Genomic DNA, 16,844 nt, shown 5'->3' with positions numbered 1-16,844 from the left:
TGTGATTCTGTGAAAGCTTTTCTCCTGAGATTATTCAGTTTCTTCCAAGAAAGAACAAACCTCCACCTTTCTTGGGGAGTTCCACTAGACCAAGTTGTTCCCTTTTTATAGGAACATGGAAATACAGAATAAATACAGAGTTACTTTCCATCACAGATTATAAAATCAGTTCTTGATTCCTAAACTGTAGAGAAGCTATCTCAAATTCTGGTATACCATGACCTTTACACTGGAGAAATTCAGCGCTGGACGATTACCAGAAGTAGAGTGTTTGCACTTAACCTCTGTGTCAGCCCACTTCATATAGAAAAAAAAAAAAAAAAAAAAAGTGTGTATTTTTTATATTAATCCATGTTTTAGAATCACTTTCTTCTTTTCCTTCCAATAACTAAGTATTCTCAGTATGTTGCTGGGCTATTCTTTTTTAACACTATATTTGCATGATGCATGTATGCATGTGTAAATCTATATGTAAATATTTATATTTATTTATTATTATTTATATGTATTTATTATAATTTATATTTATATAAATTATATGTTTATTTTTATAAATAAATATTCATATAATTAAATATATTTATTTACATTTATTTTATATTTAAATATGAACATATTTAACATATATTTTATATATATATTCCATCCATCTGCATTTGTATCAGTAGTAAAGGTGCCTTTTTGAACTCCTGACCTGTGCCCAGAACTGATCGAACATCCTGTAGTTCCAGTTTCAGTACTACTGCATCATGTTTTGACTTGGCTACAAATCAAACAAAACCTATTATATATTTAAAGTACTCACATAAAAATTAAAAAGGCTAAAGGTGATATTTTGGCCTTGAGTCTTTCTTTGTATTGTTGGAATATAGAATATATTTTCTTGCTTATTGTCGGAAGAAAATTTTCTGCATGGCAAGGAAAAAAAATCAACATTTCTATGTATACTGATCTCTATACAGGAACAGGCTAGCTTTATTCATTGTGGATGCCAGTATTGCCTATGGCCAATGGCATATTTTGAGTTCATTCAGCATGCATACAGATACTGTGCTCATGGTATGATATAGCATTCTCTTTTCCACTTGCTTGGAGCTTCCTTAATATTTGTCATTTGAAAGAACAGCAGCTAATGTCCCTTACTGTTTTGAAATAGATTAAGGTTTGTTAATTTGGCTGCAAGTTGTGTCCTCTTGGCTCATCTCGTCTCCTCAACTCTTCTCTCTTCTCTCTTTCCCTCTTCTCCCCTCCATTCCTCTCCCTTCTGTATGTATAGTAGGCTATATAACCTATATATATATTAGTTACTGCTATATTACCTCTCCCTACTCTCTCCTCTCTCCTCTTTTCTTCTTTCACTCTTATACATGCTAGTCTTTGTATGTGCTCAAAGACTAGTTGCTACTCCCAGACTGGAAATTTTAAATTTAACAGTAATCTGAAAGAAGTAAAATGTATAAACAGATATCAAGCAAGAGATTTATAGCCATTTACAGCATTTATTGCACTCTCATAAGGTCCCAAGGTCTCAAAATTGTCAGCAGAACTAGAAAGGATTCATTAGTTTGTCAGTAGGCTACTGCATCTAACTTTAATAAAAACAACAGATTCTGAAAAGCTGATGCAAAGATGAGTAGACAAATTCCCTTGATATACTTCTCCTTAAGTACTTTCTTGAAAGAACTGCTGAGCTTTCACTTCTAGGATGCAGTTCAAGTTTACCCTGCTTATCCAGAGTTTTGTACTCTTTATGTAGTTCCTTGAAAAAACTAGTTTGTTTGTGTTCCCTTACAACATTCAAGTTACTTGTTTTATGCAGTTCCTTTCCTTTGACAGATAAAATTTTCTCTGTTTTGATATGATAAATTCTAGGTTCAGAAAAAAAATGATAGAATGATTTACATGAATATAATTCTCTTTCTGTTTATAAAGAGTTAATGAAGAAATGTTTGCAAATAATTAACCATAAGAATCATGCTGTAGAGTTAAATCATATCTTTAAGAGTAATCAAGACCAGGTGCTTATTCTGCACAGTCAGATTAATTGTATGTAAACTGGAATCCCAACAGACTTTTGAAAGAATAAGCAAGAAATTTAGTTTAGTGCAAGTTTATTTTGCTTTATCTGGAATGTCTTCCAGATTCAGGGTATTTGAAGATAATTTTCAACAGAACGAGTTGGTGTTGCTGCCCTGTAGTTCATAAGATTGTCTGCTGATAAACAAAAATTCATTGTCTGAACTATGAAAATGATGAAGAGTGTAGTTTAGGCTTCAGTTCTAATGTCATTCTGACAGAAATCCTTGCACTACATGATGTATGTTATGACAATACCAGTGACAGTCATCTCCACACCAATATTCAAAAATTCCTTTTAAGTACTATTTTTGTTCACTGAAGGGGAAAAAATAAATAAAACCAAGAAAACTGTTCTGGCTCTGTTCAAAAGTTAAATAGAATCAAAAGTTAAATAGCAATATAGCAATTGGACAAGTCACAAATTGCAGGTTGTTTTGTTTGTTAGTTTGTTTGTTTTTTTCCCTAGTGCATGTAAACTTTTTTTTTTTTTTTTTTTTCTCTCTGTGCTTTTATGGATAATGAAATGATTAAAATTACCACAGGACAAGTTCTGAACAGACCAGTACTGTATTGTTTTCACAAGTATGGCATAAAACCATAAAAAAATAAGCTGCTTAATTTTCAAAGGAAAGCTTTCTTACATTTCCTTTAGCCCACTTATTTTCATTTTCACACTGAAGCGAGCAGATTACTCATTGCAATATCTGTCTACATTCTCTCTTATCATTTAAGCTTTTTGGCTTTCTTCCGCCTTGCTACCTAAAATTGCATATTTCAAGTTCAGTTTGTATTTGTATCCCTTGCTTAGTCTGGAAACAGCAAACTTTGCTAACCTAGGGGATATCAGTTTGGGACTAGGCATCCCACCACTCCCCTACAGCCTCAGCATTACTGATTTCAGCATCTTCCTTCTTGCAGCTTTTATGTTTCCTGCTTATACCTTCCTTGGTACTTTTCCATCAGTTTAACTTTGGATATCAACAGCATATTATCATTAAATTAAACTAAAGAGCATATAAACTCTATCACAGTAATCTCATAGTAAATGGCAAATTAATTTACATAGGATTTAAATTTAAGGAGGTGACTGTTGAGAACCAACATGGCTTCACTAAGGACATATCATGTCATACAAATGTGGTGGCCTTCTATGACAGGGTTACAGCATTAGTTAATAGGAGATGAGAAACTGACATCATCTTCCTGGACTTGTGCAAAGCGTTTGACACTGTCCTTCCTCCATGCTATTCTTTTCTCTAAATTGAAGAGACAAAGATTTGATGGATGTACCACTTGGTGGGTAAGGAATTGGCTGGATGGTCACACTCAAAGTGTGGCGGTCAATGCCCCAAAGTCCAGGTGGAAATCAGTAACAGGTGTTCCTCAGTAACAGTTCCTCAGGTCAGTATCGGGACTGGCACTGTTTAACATCTGTGTTGGTGGCATGGACAGTGAAATGCACACTCAACAAGTTTGACACCAAGCTGTGCAGTGTGGTTAACACACTGGAGGGAAGGGATGCCACCTGGAGGGACCTGGACAGGCTTGCATGGTGGGCCTGTAAGAACCTCTTGAAGCTCAACAAGGCCAAGTGCAATGTCCTTCACTTGGGTCAGGACAATCTTGAGCATAAATACATGTACAGGCTGGGTGGAGAATGGATTGAGAGCAGACCTGATGAGAGGAAACAGGGGATGATGGTTGAAGAGAAGGTCAACATGAGCTGGCAATGTGCACTTGCAGCCTGGAAAACAAATTGTATTCTGGGCTGCATCAAGAGAAGTGCGTCCAGCAGGTTGAAGGAAGTGATTCTCTCCCTCTGCTCTCCTGAGAATACTGGAATACTTCATTCAGCTCTGGGGCCCCCAGTACAAGAAGGATATGGAAGTGTTAGAACAAGTCCAGAGGAGGGCCACAAAGATAGTCAAATGGCTGGAGCCCCTCTGGTATGAAGACAGGCTGAGGGAGTTGGAATTGTTCAGCCTGGAGAAGACAAGGCTCCAAGGAGACCTTATAGCAGCCTTCCAGTAACTAAAGAAGGCCTACAAGAAAGCTGGAGAGGTACTACTTATCAGGGTGTATAGTGATAGGACAAGAGGTAATGGCTTTCAGCTAAAAGAAGGTTGATTTGCATTAGATACATGTATAAAGAAGAAAGTCTTTGGTCTGAGGGTGGTGAGGTGTTGGAACAGGTTGCCCAGAGAAGTTGTGGATGACAGTCCTTTGAAGTGTTGCAGAGTAGTTTGGATGGGTCTACTGGAACATTTCCCTGTTCATGGCAGGGAAGGTTGGAACTAGATGGTCTTTAAGGTCTCTTACAACCCAAACCATTGTATGATTCTATGATACTATGATTCTATGAAGTTTATTTTCTATTCTAGCATATAGGTGTGTATGTATATGTACTTGTATATTTGTGCAATTTAAGGATTTTTCTAAGCTAATTTATTTTTTAAGGGGTGGTAGGGTTGTGGTGTAGTTTGAAAGCAATTTTTCTTCCAGATATCTTTTTGACCTTTTTCCTAGACAAATGCCTTTGAGTACATATTCAACAGCGAAAATGTAACAGCACTTCTGCTGCTTAAAACTTATCTTGAAATGCCACATAAAATCACATATCTAAACTACTGAAAATAATCTAATTAATGATTTTGAAATAATTTTCACAGAATATGTTTCAATTGATTTTTTTTTTTTTTTTTTTTTTTTTTTTTTTTTTTTTTGTGGAAGTGGTGAATACACCTTCAATTAATACTGCTTTTTATGGTAGTTTCTTTGGAGTGTTTTATCAGTTTTAAATGAGGTTAACAAAATTGATACTTTCTCCCTTCCTCCCTTCCCCCTCTATGTTGTTAATTTTGTGTGTGTGTGTGTGTTTTTCATTTTTTAACCTTTTTAACCATTTCTCAAATGGTTGAAATCTGTTTTCAGGGTTCAGATCTTTGTTTCATATCTGATAAAGGCAGACCTCAAATTCTCAGAGTCAAACATCTTCTCCAGGCTAAAGACTGATAGATCATGTTGAATCTGTGAAAATTTCAAGAACATTGACCACTGAAACAAAAGCACGATTGCTGTTTTCCAACCAGCAGCTCACAGAGGAAATTACCAGTGTCATGCTTTCCTACCAGTATAACAGAAACATCTCTCTACATCACCAGACTGTAATAAGGATACATTAAATATTCCAGAGTTGCATATATTAGAGAAGTCTATATTTAGGTATTATTTCTCAAGCTGTTGCTAGAAAACTGTACTTGAAACGCAGTAATGTATAGTCAGCATAAGGAATAAATAAGGAAACACCAACCACGCACAATTCAAAACACATCCTTAACCATGACTCTTACTTAATGTCAGCTGATGCTAATGTCACTCCACTTCCTGGGAGAAATAAAATTTCACAATGAATTTCAAAATAGGTTTCAAGTATATACTTAGGTCATTTCCTTTTTTATTTTTTTTTGCCTGTTTGAGTAGCATTATGGAAGTATTACTCATGCTCACACAAAGTAGCTGTAGAGCTAGGAATGTTTTACACTAGTGCAACAGTTATAATAAACTCAGGAAAGCTTAGTGAAAATGCTACATCCAGTTATATAGTTCAGAATCTAACTGCAATTTTCTAAACTGCAAATTTCTAAGGTGTTGTGAGTATGTATCTCGCAGAAGCTAGTCCATATAAATGAATAGTATCACTATTAACAGTACCAAATCTAAAACTCAGTAAAATTCAGTAAGCTTTCAACCTAAAGTTCAGAAGGTCCAAAAAAATATTTTAAAATAAAATAAAAAATCACACAAATACCATGTTTTAAAACAGTAAAATCTTAAAAAGGTGTTATCTTTTGTCACGAAGGTGTTTGTACAAGCAAGGATTAAGAGGTAACTAAAATTGATCAATATTGCAACCAGAATTTTCCTCATGGGAGTTGAAGTACTATCAAGCCCATTTCACATATGATCTAAGGTGGCAACCAATGGCAAAATGAATTTCAAATCTTATTGTGTTAGGGTTAAAAAGATATTAACTAGCTTTTTCAGAAGAGTGGTTAAGACCCTGTTCTTCTACTACACACTGTAAAAACATTTAATCCCTGTTGTTGCTCTTGTAGGAATAAATTATCTGAAAAATAGAATGAATAATCATGTTGAAGTTTTAGTTAGAAAGGAGGACTCAGATATATTTTCAGGTTTTTAACACTAATTTTCAAAATGTGCTTTCAGTGGAGCTCAGTGTAGAACTGATAACTGAATTTGTCTCAAAGTATTAGTCACTGGCATTGCATCAAGGATAGGAAAATGAGTACTGTCTCTCAACACTATATTAATTCCACTGTTAATTCACTCCAGCTATGTGAAATCATATTAAAATATTTGAAGCTCTATTTCACCATTGGTACCAGTGAGACAGACAAATTAAGATTGATAAATAACTATTTAAATTAACAAAATAGGCAAAACCAAAACTTTTAAATCAAAGGAATATCTTTCTCTACATTTGTTCATATTCAAATATTTTCTTTTCAATTCTAGATATCATGCTTCACAGACACGACTGTTTTTTTTGTTTGTTTGTTTGATTGATAACAAACATGTTTCAACTGTTGCAGTTACAGACAGCATAGGACTTTATTTGACAATTGATCAGTAAAAGTAGTTTAGAAATGGCCATGTTTTGTTTACTAAATTGAAAAATAAATAGAGTATATGTTTAAATTGTTCATTCATCAGCCTTTCATGTCAGATCCTGCAGACAATGAATGAGTAGTCCCTGTCCAGACCCGTTCACTCACACAGAACAAGCTCCAGAGCACAGAAACAAGATCTGAATGACCAATAACTGTAACTATTCATGTTCATTTAATGTATGTGCATCTCACTTAGTCCTTCTGAAAAGAAGACTTTTTTTCCTTTCTTCTAAAGTCAAATGATACAGGCTTTGTTTCTGTTTTTGTTGTTGTTTGTTTGCCTTTTGTTTTGTTCTTTTTTGTTTGTTTGTTTTTGTGTTTGTTTTGTCTGTTTGTTTTTCCCAGCAAACTGAATACCAAGTAATGAAACAGTTGCAACAATGCTCCTTCAACAACTAGATTCAGCTTGTAGGAAACCTGGAGTTCCTAGGGCAAATAAGTTCTTGCTTTTTATGCCAACACATCCTTGTTTCAAATAGAAAGAAGGATATATGTAATGCATACATATATATCCACATATATATATGGAAAAACAAATGATGTAACAAATGTTTTGATTAGTGTCTGATACCCCTGGGGGATTTCAGATGATCAGTGAGGTAGCATACAAAATGCTGGAGGAAAAAAATATAGAATTTACTTTAAACTGATGGATGTAGTAGTCTAATGTACATTTCATGCTTCAGACTCTTTATGTCATCCCATTTTATACTATGGTAGTGCCCACTATGGAATGATTTTTGCCATCCCAGAATGTCTGAGTGTGCTCAAAAAAGATTTGAACTTTAATTTTTTCTCACTGCAGAAGGGTATCCTTTGGCAAAGAACTATGCATTTCACTTAATTTATTTCCATCTGAACATACTCTCTCCATCAAATGTCACCTGTGTTTATCTGCAGTAGATAATTAGAATTTATCTAGCAGCAAGAAAATATTTGAGTTTACAATTAGTTTGAGACTTCTGATATTGCTGGACATGTTATAGCATTTTTAATGACTGAACTTACTGAAAAATGTGCCTATATCAACACACAAATATTAGTTTCTAATTGACAATTAATAGAATTTAGTATTTATAATATGATTGTTACTGTTAAAATAGATAATACAGCTAAGATTTTTTTTTAAGAACTTTCTTCCTTAACTTGTATAGTAAAATCTAAATGTAATAGCCTAGACATCTTTATCTTTCACAGTTGGTAATGTTACAGAAACAATAAAGTTCATTACATAACATCAAGATTAGTTTAGAAAAGTAATAAAGAGAATATCAATTCAATATTTTTGTCAAACTTACAGTTTTATACTTCAAAACTTTATACTTCAAACAAAAACAGATCCTATAAGGTGTAGCAAGACAAACTTATCTGTAATTTATCGTGTTATATTTTCATTTGGCCAGCAACAATTTGATATGAATTATAGTTGAAAACTCACCTGACTTAAATGTTTAGCCTAAAAGAGCTATTTAGCTATTTACCTTTGAATATGCAGCTTGAGATGGTTTCTCATATAGCTATGAGAAACGCAAAGTAGCGCTCTAAAACATTCTCCTTAGTATTCATAAAATTTTACTTATGGTACCTTTCAGAGCCACAGTCATTATTACATTTTCTATTAACAGACTATTTTAGTGTGCTAGTCTTAGGGGATAATGACTTTTAAGGGTACATACTCATCCTATTCTATGCAAATCATTCTTGTAATTCCTAATCACATTCTTGGGAGATACTTATAAAAATTCTTATTGAATTAAGCATAAAGAAAGGGCAGCATAAATGGGAAGTATGTTGCAGGCATTCAGAGACTTATAATCAAGGAGTAAAAGTCAGATTTTGGTGTCAGTTAGTTAATTTAGTGGTGACTCAGTTTACACATACATGATTTTGAAAATCATGATTTTCAACAGTATTTTGTCTTGGATCCAACACTACAAGATTGTTAAAAACATGATTAAAATAGTTTTAGAATAATGTGTGGAAGATATTACCAAAAGGTCACTAGCACAGTTTATTTGTTATTTATACTCTAGACAGTTCTTATTTCCTTGTCTCTGGAAATAAGTTCCCTAATAATTCTACTCTTATTTGTCCAAAACATAAAAAGAAATCAAGTGACCTTTTAGCTATTGTAAATGTCATTATGAGCTGTGATATGAACAAGAACAAAGTGAAAATTTATAGATTCAATCCTATAAATATCTACCAGTTATCTAATGCAAATACAAGAAAGGTGGAATTTCATGAACTCTTCACAGTGACCTGACTTTTATTTCTGTCAGATAGACACATATGAAACCTGCCAAGAGTAACTGGCAGACACCAAGTCATTTGTCTTACAAATGACCTTCATTTTATTAAACATTTGTATTTTACACGTATATTAGCAAGAAAAAAAAATTGGCATTGAATCAGATACTGGAATACTTTGTTAGGTTGATCATGTTTTTTAGATAAAATTACCAGTCACTACAAGAGTATGTCCCTTCAGAGACTTAATTGGTCATTAAGTTTATACAAACCATCCAAAACTAGGATGAACTGACTATGTCTGTAAAAAGTAAAGATTTCTGTCTCCAATTATTCCTTGCAATTCACAAGGCAGAAATCTCAGTCATGTTGCCTACTGACTTGTAGAATGCTTTGATCATCTAATTCAATAATGGTGTGATGAGTGAATTCTGTGTAATACTAGGCATTCATACTAAAATTATGTATATGAAAAATGCTCATAATAGTTGTTTTGAAATGACTATATATATTTTAAAGAAGAAATTCACAAATTCTTAATTATTTATGTTACTATTGTTTTTGACAAAACTGAATTTAGTGCAAATGTTTACATATATAAGCTAGTAAATATGTAACCCATTGGATAGACTCAATTTACATAATGTTCTTGTACTTTCAAGATGCATATTTGCAAGTATAGTTTTTGTACAAGTTTCTGTATGCAATAATCACATTAACAGTGCAGCACAATTGTTCCAGTTTTAGCTGGTTGGTTATTTGATTTGATTATTTGGTTGATTGTTTGTTTGTTTGTTTGTTTGTTTGTTTGTTCTTATAGTTAGGTTTTTGAATCACTAGGTTGGGGCTAGGTGATAAGTAAAAATGTTATGAGGCTCATCATCTCAGGGGAAAACATAGAAAGCACACACGCACACACATAATATGATTTTTTACCCTGCCTAACAGTCAGCATATTCTGTGGAAAACAGATGTACGAAATATGAATGCCCTCCAATCTGTCTGAAATCTTTGGGGATTATTTGTGAAATTATGCCAGTCAGTAACAAAATAAGATAACACTGAAGCATTTTTGAGTGAAAGGAAGAGGAGCTAAGAATATTCTTCAACATTTTCAGAATGGCATATATAATTTCCTCCTGTGAATTGCCTATGACAAATATTTTCATTCCATCACGATCATTACATATCTTTCCCATTTCATTGTTGTTAAACACTAATTGATCTATAAGGAAATCCATTATCACATTTCTTTTGTCAAGGACAAAATTTTAGTGCTCTAAAATTTATGTATTAACACTACCAAATCCAACAAGAGGAAGTTATTAGTGTTTTATCTTAATTAAAACACAATTTACACATTAGAATTCAGTATGCTGCTACTTATATCAGTGATATTGCAGTCTGTAGTTTCTGCTTGTCTCCTGTTTGATATGCAATCTCAGATGAAGATTGACTATGAAAGGTACAGGATGCCACAGGCTTTATGTGGTTTTAAATCTAATTGATGTCAAAATGGTTGAAGAGTTTGATAATAACTTTAGAATATTAATGAATATCTCATTAGGAAGATTAATAGTGCATAAACTAGATTTTAATTTTGGTACTAATGTTAATACAGACTAAGCACATAGAAACATGTTTAATTATCTTACTTCTCTTAATTATAAATCAATTGCAGAAAGAAAAAGAGAAAAAAAAGTACTGTTTGTGTAGTAGATAACTCATCTGGGTAAAACATCATCCTAAATATATAAATGATTTGTGCATACAAAACAAAGTAAAAGATTATTCCTTAGAATTTGTAATCACTGATAAATATAATGGTTTTGGAAGCTCTTTCTCAATAGATATCCATCCCTTCTTTTTCCCTTTGCTGGCTCCTGGGCTTTTAATCCTAAAAGTACTTAGTATCTCTATATATCTCCTGTTGCTTCTTGCTCCCAGGAGGCTATTTTATTACTTTAACTCCAACTCAGAGCAGAGGAATAGTATTTTAAGTTAGTACTAACAACACATCTTTATAGGTGCATAGGCAGCATGACATGCAGCGTTATGGAGTAATGGAGGTGACATACATCACTCTGGAGTCTCAGCTTACAATTTGGAACCCCAAATGTGCAATAACAGCATCAGCAAGTCTGGATCATTTTCTTCACTGCAAATATTGCAGTCAATTAATTCTCTGACCACATGAAGTTACTCAGCAGAGCAATTTGCATTTTTTACAAGCTTTAATTCTAACCTAACCATTTTCTATGACAATTAGTTTCCTTATCACAATCCCCAATTACTATGAAAACATTCTTCTGAAATTGGTTTCTGTGCTGCGAAATAGGTGAAACGGTTAAGCACTCAATTATTTTGAAAAACGATGGACATTTATTTGAGGAAGATTTGACACCATTTATACAAAGATTCAAATATGTAAGTTTTCCAAATTAACTGGATGAATTTGAATGGCTCTTCTACATGAAGTCTGAAGATGTGATCTGGTTGTCTTTCCTTGCTAAGTAGCAAGTTATGCATTTTCATGCCATTGATATTAACCACTGAACTCCAATGAACATCACCTGAAGAAAAGTCTGCTAGAAAAGTCTGTTAAGTGCATTTTCTTCAGTCTTCTATGAAGAATTAGATTTTCTTCTGTGAAATAAAAGTTATTAATATATAGCCAGGGGTGGTTATTAGTCAAGGAGTTGGGAAAGGTTTAGATTTTAATTAGATAGAGCTTGCTGCAGAAATATCTGTGTCTTGCCTGCCCTTTCTCCTTCACTAACAGAACTGAGACCTTTTTATAGATACAGTTACAACTGAAATTCATTTCAGGTTATGTATTCATCCTGGCCTATGGAAATAACTGTTTCTCTAACAGTGTACATCATCACTCCACTTACAAGTAAATAAATAAATAGATAAATAAATAAATAAATAAATAAACACATATGCATACTTAAAAAAATAATAATGATTAAAAAAAAAAAATCTTGAGCTGCTTCCTTAGAAAATATATATTTGCAAAAGATACCGGCATTAAAAACTGCAGTGATGCTCCAAGTCATATGTCTATCAACACATCCTTTGTAAAGAATAACGAAAGATACTAAAAAAATGCTTAAAATGTGACCCATTTACTCCTTTTCTAAGTTAATTATCCATGGTATTTGAAGCAAGATACCCAGAGACCATGAGTTTCAGTCTCTGTTTTACTTACAGAAATAATGTAGCCTTGCAGGTTCCATGGGTCATATTCCCATAGGAACAGAGTGTTTCTTTTTCAGTTTGTCCTTTGCCTCGAAGAACTGTGCCTGGCAGTGTTCACACAAGTCCCTTCTGTAGACTCCAGGTCTAACTGCTCTCATTCCATCAAAAGAATTAGATAGATGTGAAACTTTCTTAGAGAAATGACTTCTTTTCATATTGGTCTCAGAACAGTATTAATTTTCAAAAATCAAAAGATTGATATATTTCAAATATAAGCCTATCTGAAGATTTGTGCTTCATATCAATTTACAACAAATATATAAAAAGTAGTGAATATGCTGGTCTTGGGTTACTGTCACAACCCTTGTAGTTTCTAAGGTTGAAGGGAAAACATTTTTCCAAGATCAGCTGAAATCTCGTGATATTGCAGTCTCCTTCTATTGTTGAACACTCCTAAGCATGGTGAAATTAGAAATAAATTTCTGAACCTTCATTGCACATCTTAGGTAGTGTTAATGATGTTTTTTAGATGTGATGTATATATTAATTGTATCTTAAATGTATAGGATTATTAAACAGAATCTTGACTTTCATTTTCAAGTAATTTTTTGTAAAAGAGTATAACTGCTAATGACACTAGTTTGACCTGATGGACCTGCTAGGAGTCATGGCTTCTTTCACCTGTATCACATATCACATCTCTGTTGGACCCTTGGAATCAAGTGTTGCAGTCACCTGGATGCACTCAGCAGCTTCATCTTCCTTCCAGTGGCTTATATCTGTATGCCTGAGTGCATGTGCCTTCTGATCCTAATGGTGATTAAGTGGACAGCTGGCATTCCAGATAATGTAGAAATTAATTCCTCTTTCACCTTGAGCATAATCTCTGTTAAGAGGAAATGGCCTCAAGGTGTGCCAAAGGGGTTTAGTTTGGATATTAGGGGGAAAAAAAATCTTCATTGAAAGTGTTGTGAGGCACTGGAACAGGCTGCCCTGGGAAGTATTTGAGTCACCACCCCTGGCATTCAAAAGACATGCAGATGTGGTTCTTAGGGACATGGTTTAGATTTGAGAGTGCTAGGTTAATGGTTGGGCTTAATTACCTTAGAGGTCTTTTCCAGCCTGAATGATTGTGATTCTAAAAGCTGCTATCATTCATAGAATTCAAGACATTATAAACCTGAACTGTTATTTTTCTTTCTCCCTCACCCTGAGAATATTCTGGCCTTGTACACCTAATGAATATTGTCTTACTTCTCAGAAGTGGGTGATATTGTTGTGTGATAATTTCTAGAAAATCTATGTAATCTCTTTTTTCATGTTTTTCTTACTGATAGCATGCACCCAGTTGTAATTATGACAATGGAATGAACAACAGCTTACTTTCCTAGGACATGTACCTTGAGAGTCATTAGATTCTAATGACTCAAATATGCTACAAAAGCCTTCCTTTTCACTAGAAACTTCTGCTTCTTCGATTTTTGAATATACTGAGTCACTTTTTAGATCCTCCTCTTGCAGTTTCAACATAGGGTAATAAGCACTCCAGCTCCTACACTTTTTGCTCTATTGAGCGTCTTATGCTGAGCATCTTTTCTAGCTTTCACATTGTTTCCTGCACTATGGGACCATGTTGCCTGCATTATCATTATCTTTGTCCTGTGGTCTGAACTCTTTCCATTTCAAAATGATTATTTGTGCTGAACTACTGATTCTCACTACTTCAATCCCTTTTCTGGTTAAATCAGCTGCCCTCTTTAATTTGTATGCATGATATATGGGTTAAGCCTCTATCTTTCAGAAATACCTCTTTGGACTGGAATCACACAGTTTGCAAATGAGCTTTAGTTAAAATTTAAATTTTAAAATTAATAATTAAAATTAATTACATTTAAATTTAGAATGAAATTTAAGATGTATCTTTAATTACAGATTTTTTATAATATCCACAAAGATACAGTTCTCATTTCTGTTTTACAACAATTTTCTGCTTCTCAGTTTCAGACAAGCATGTCTTCTTATTGTTTCATTTTCTAAGGGTGAAGTGTTTTCTTTATACTTTTATTGTCCGTGCCCATGTTTCAGACATAACTGTTGACACCAGTCTCATAGACATATCTGTTATGTGTCAAACATGTGACTCCATCCAGAGTTACTCTCATTCCCTATCTTATGCCTTTGTAGGACTCAAGTGCTTGATGCTGTTCTACATCCACATACCAGATGACCTATTGCTACTTCTACATTTTTAAGAGTAAGAAGAAAAAACAAACAAACAAACAAAATTTCCTTTTCTTATCTTTAGTGTTGCTTGAGCTCAGTAAGCATCAATACATTTTTTTGTTGTTGTTGTCTGGTAGTCCAACACTGTGTCGTCTCTATCCTTTTTGAGCACACATTTCACAGTGCTTTTAATTTTTGCGTTGTTTGCTTAATAATCAAATTCTCTTGCTCTGAGTATCCCTGGACTGATAGCTTCCATTGTATTTCATGTACTTCTCACTGCAAAAGAAGAAAAGTTGAGATGCTTATGAAAACCTGTGTTCCTTATTAAAAAACACATTTATTCAAATGCTATATGCATATCTGACATTCTGTATTCCCCATAGTGTTATTCTCTGATGCATTATCCAGATACCTCCCTCTGTAATTTACATCCCTTCATCCATCCTTCTTTCCATCTTATGAAAATGAGTATGTAAGTAGGCTGTATTTGAGAGCAATGGCATTCAGTTTCAGGACAAATTAACAACAATCCAGAAACTCTGGAGGGATGTGTATGTTTGAATGGAGGGTCTTTCCCTCCCTTAATAAACTTTCCTTCATCCCACTGCCCACACACATGCTCTTGTTTCCTATAGCCCTTCTCATAAACCCTTACCTTCCTTCTCTAGCTTAAGCCACTGTGTTCATCCATCCTTTCCTCAGCAAGGCCTTTCTTTTTTTTTTTTTCTTACTAAGGCTGCTTTTTCCTTTTCTACTATATTGTTGCCTTTGTAAATGTTGGGCTTTAAGGCATAGTAGAGTGTTATATATAAGAATATTGATTTCTCTAGAAATATATTTTGAAAATGGTGTAATGGACTTATGTAAGAAGTAAATGATGACCAAACCACACAGAACAAAATGTCATGTTTCTAGTTTCTCCTTACTTCTCAATTGAACAATAACCATTTTTTCCCACTAGAAGCTGTGGCATAAATTCTGAATGGAAACCTAACCATAATTGCCTTTGCTGCATACCACATCTCATGAAACATGAAAGATATAATATAAAATACAAGCAGGAAGATCATTTGTGGGGCAGATGATGTAAGTGCTAACTCAATTCTAACTGTATTTTCCATTATTGTGAAGAGTGTATAAATAGAGCTATGTGACCTAGCGGTTTGTCTTATGTCCTTAGATGAGAATAACAGTACAGGCAGTCTCTGCAAATGAGATAATGGCATTTATTTCTCAGTGGGGAATGGCACAGAAGTAGTTCCCCTCTTGTTGTCCCTGCTATTGCTGATGCTGTGAAAAAGGACCTACTCTTTCCTCAGACAGGAAATATGTTCCTTCACCAAATTTACTCAAAGAATTATTCTTAGAGCCTGCATATGAGTGCTGAGAAGCACTACCCTGTGAGAACAACAGCTGTCCTGATAAAAGTAATTGCTAGTTGGAAAAACTGTGGATATATGATAAAACTGTGAGGAAGCCCACAGTTTTTCTCATCCACCTCATTCTTGCCTACCACTTTACTTTATTCTGTGCCAAGTTTAGTTTTTAACTGTGGCTTTAAATGTGACTTATTTTTCTGCAAGATATCTGGCATGCTCCACCTGACTCTTTAATCAAAGTAACATTTATTCACAACTATGTGCCATTCACTATCAGTTTAGGTGTTGCAGAGTACAAAGAAAGCAAAATGAATCACTGTCAATCAATACAGTACGGGCAAAGCCTGCAGTCTCTTGGCTGGGCTGACTGCATCTTCTCAAGGCTTTTGTTCCAAAAGCAACCAGTACTTCTCCACATAATTTCTGTATACTTCTTGCCAAATGGCTATGAGAAATACCACTGTTGGGTGTAAAGTTTACATTGTTTACCATTCTGGTTTGCCTTGCTTGACTTCAAATACAAATGGAAAAAGAAGAGCTTTTGTATAATGATTCCTTCTCTTTTATATGTGGTCCCTGTGTTGGATCAGCTGTGATAAGGGACCTAGGTTACAGATCCTTGGTATTCTCTTGATATTTGTTATAGCTGTGGTTTGTTCTTTTATTGTAAATCTTAGGTATGTTTGAAGATGAATTAGGGAGGGTCTTTGCTCAAAGAATGGAGCAAAGTTTTTGTGAGGTCCAAGGGATATCCCCTGTAAGTTAATCTGTCATGCAGAAGATTTGATTTGCTAAGCCATAGTGTTCCCTTCTATGTTTATTGCTACTTTAACAGGAAGTACCATATTTTTTAGCTTTTATCTTGTTCAGAGAGGTAGGGAATCATGTTTTCTTTGTTTCAATGTTGTGTATGAGTGGTTAGAGTTAGTGTGCTGTGTATCCATCACTTGCATTAGACAAAAAGAATTATTAACACCATAAATTCTCTTTCCAAAACTGTTGCCAGGGGACTGGC

The sequence above is a fragment of the Aythya ferina genome (genome assembly GCF_964211825.1).
Source record: "Aythya ferina genome assembly, chromosome: 2".
Taxonomy (NCBI): Eukaryota; Metazoa; Chordata; class Aves; order Anseriformes; family Anatidae; genus Aythya; species Aythya ferina.
Note: the sequence above shows the minus strand (reverse complement) of the source record.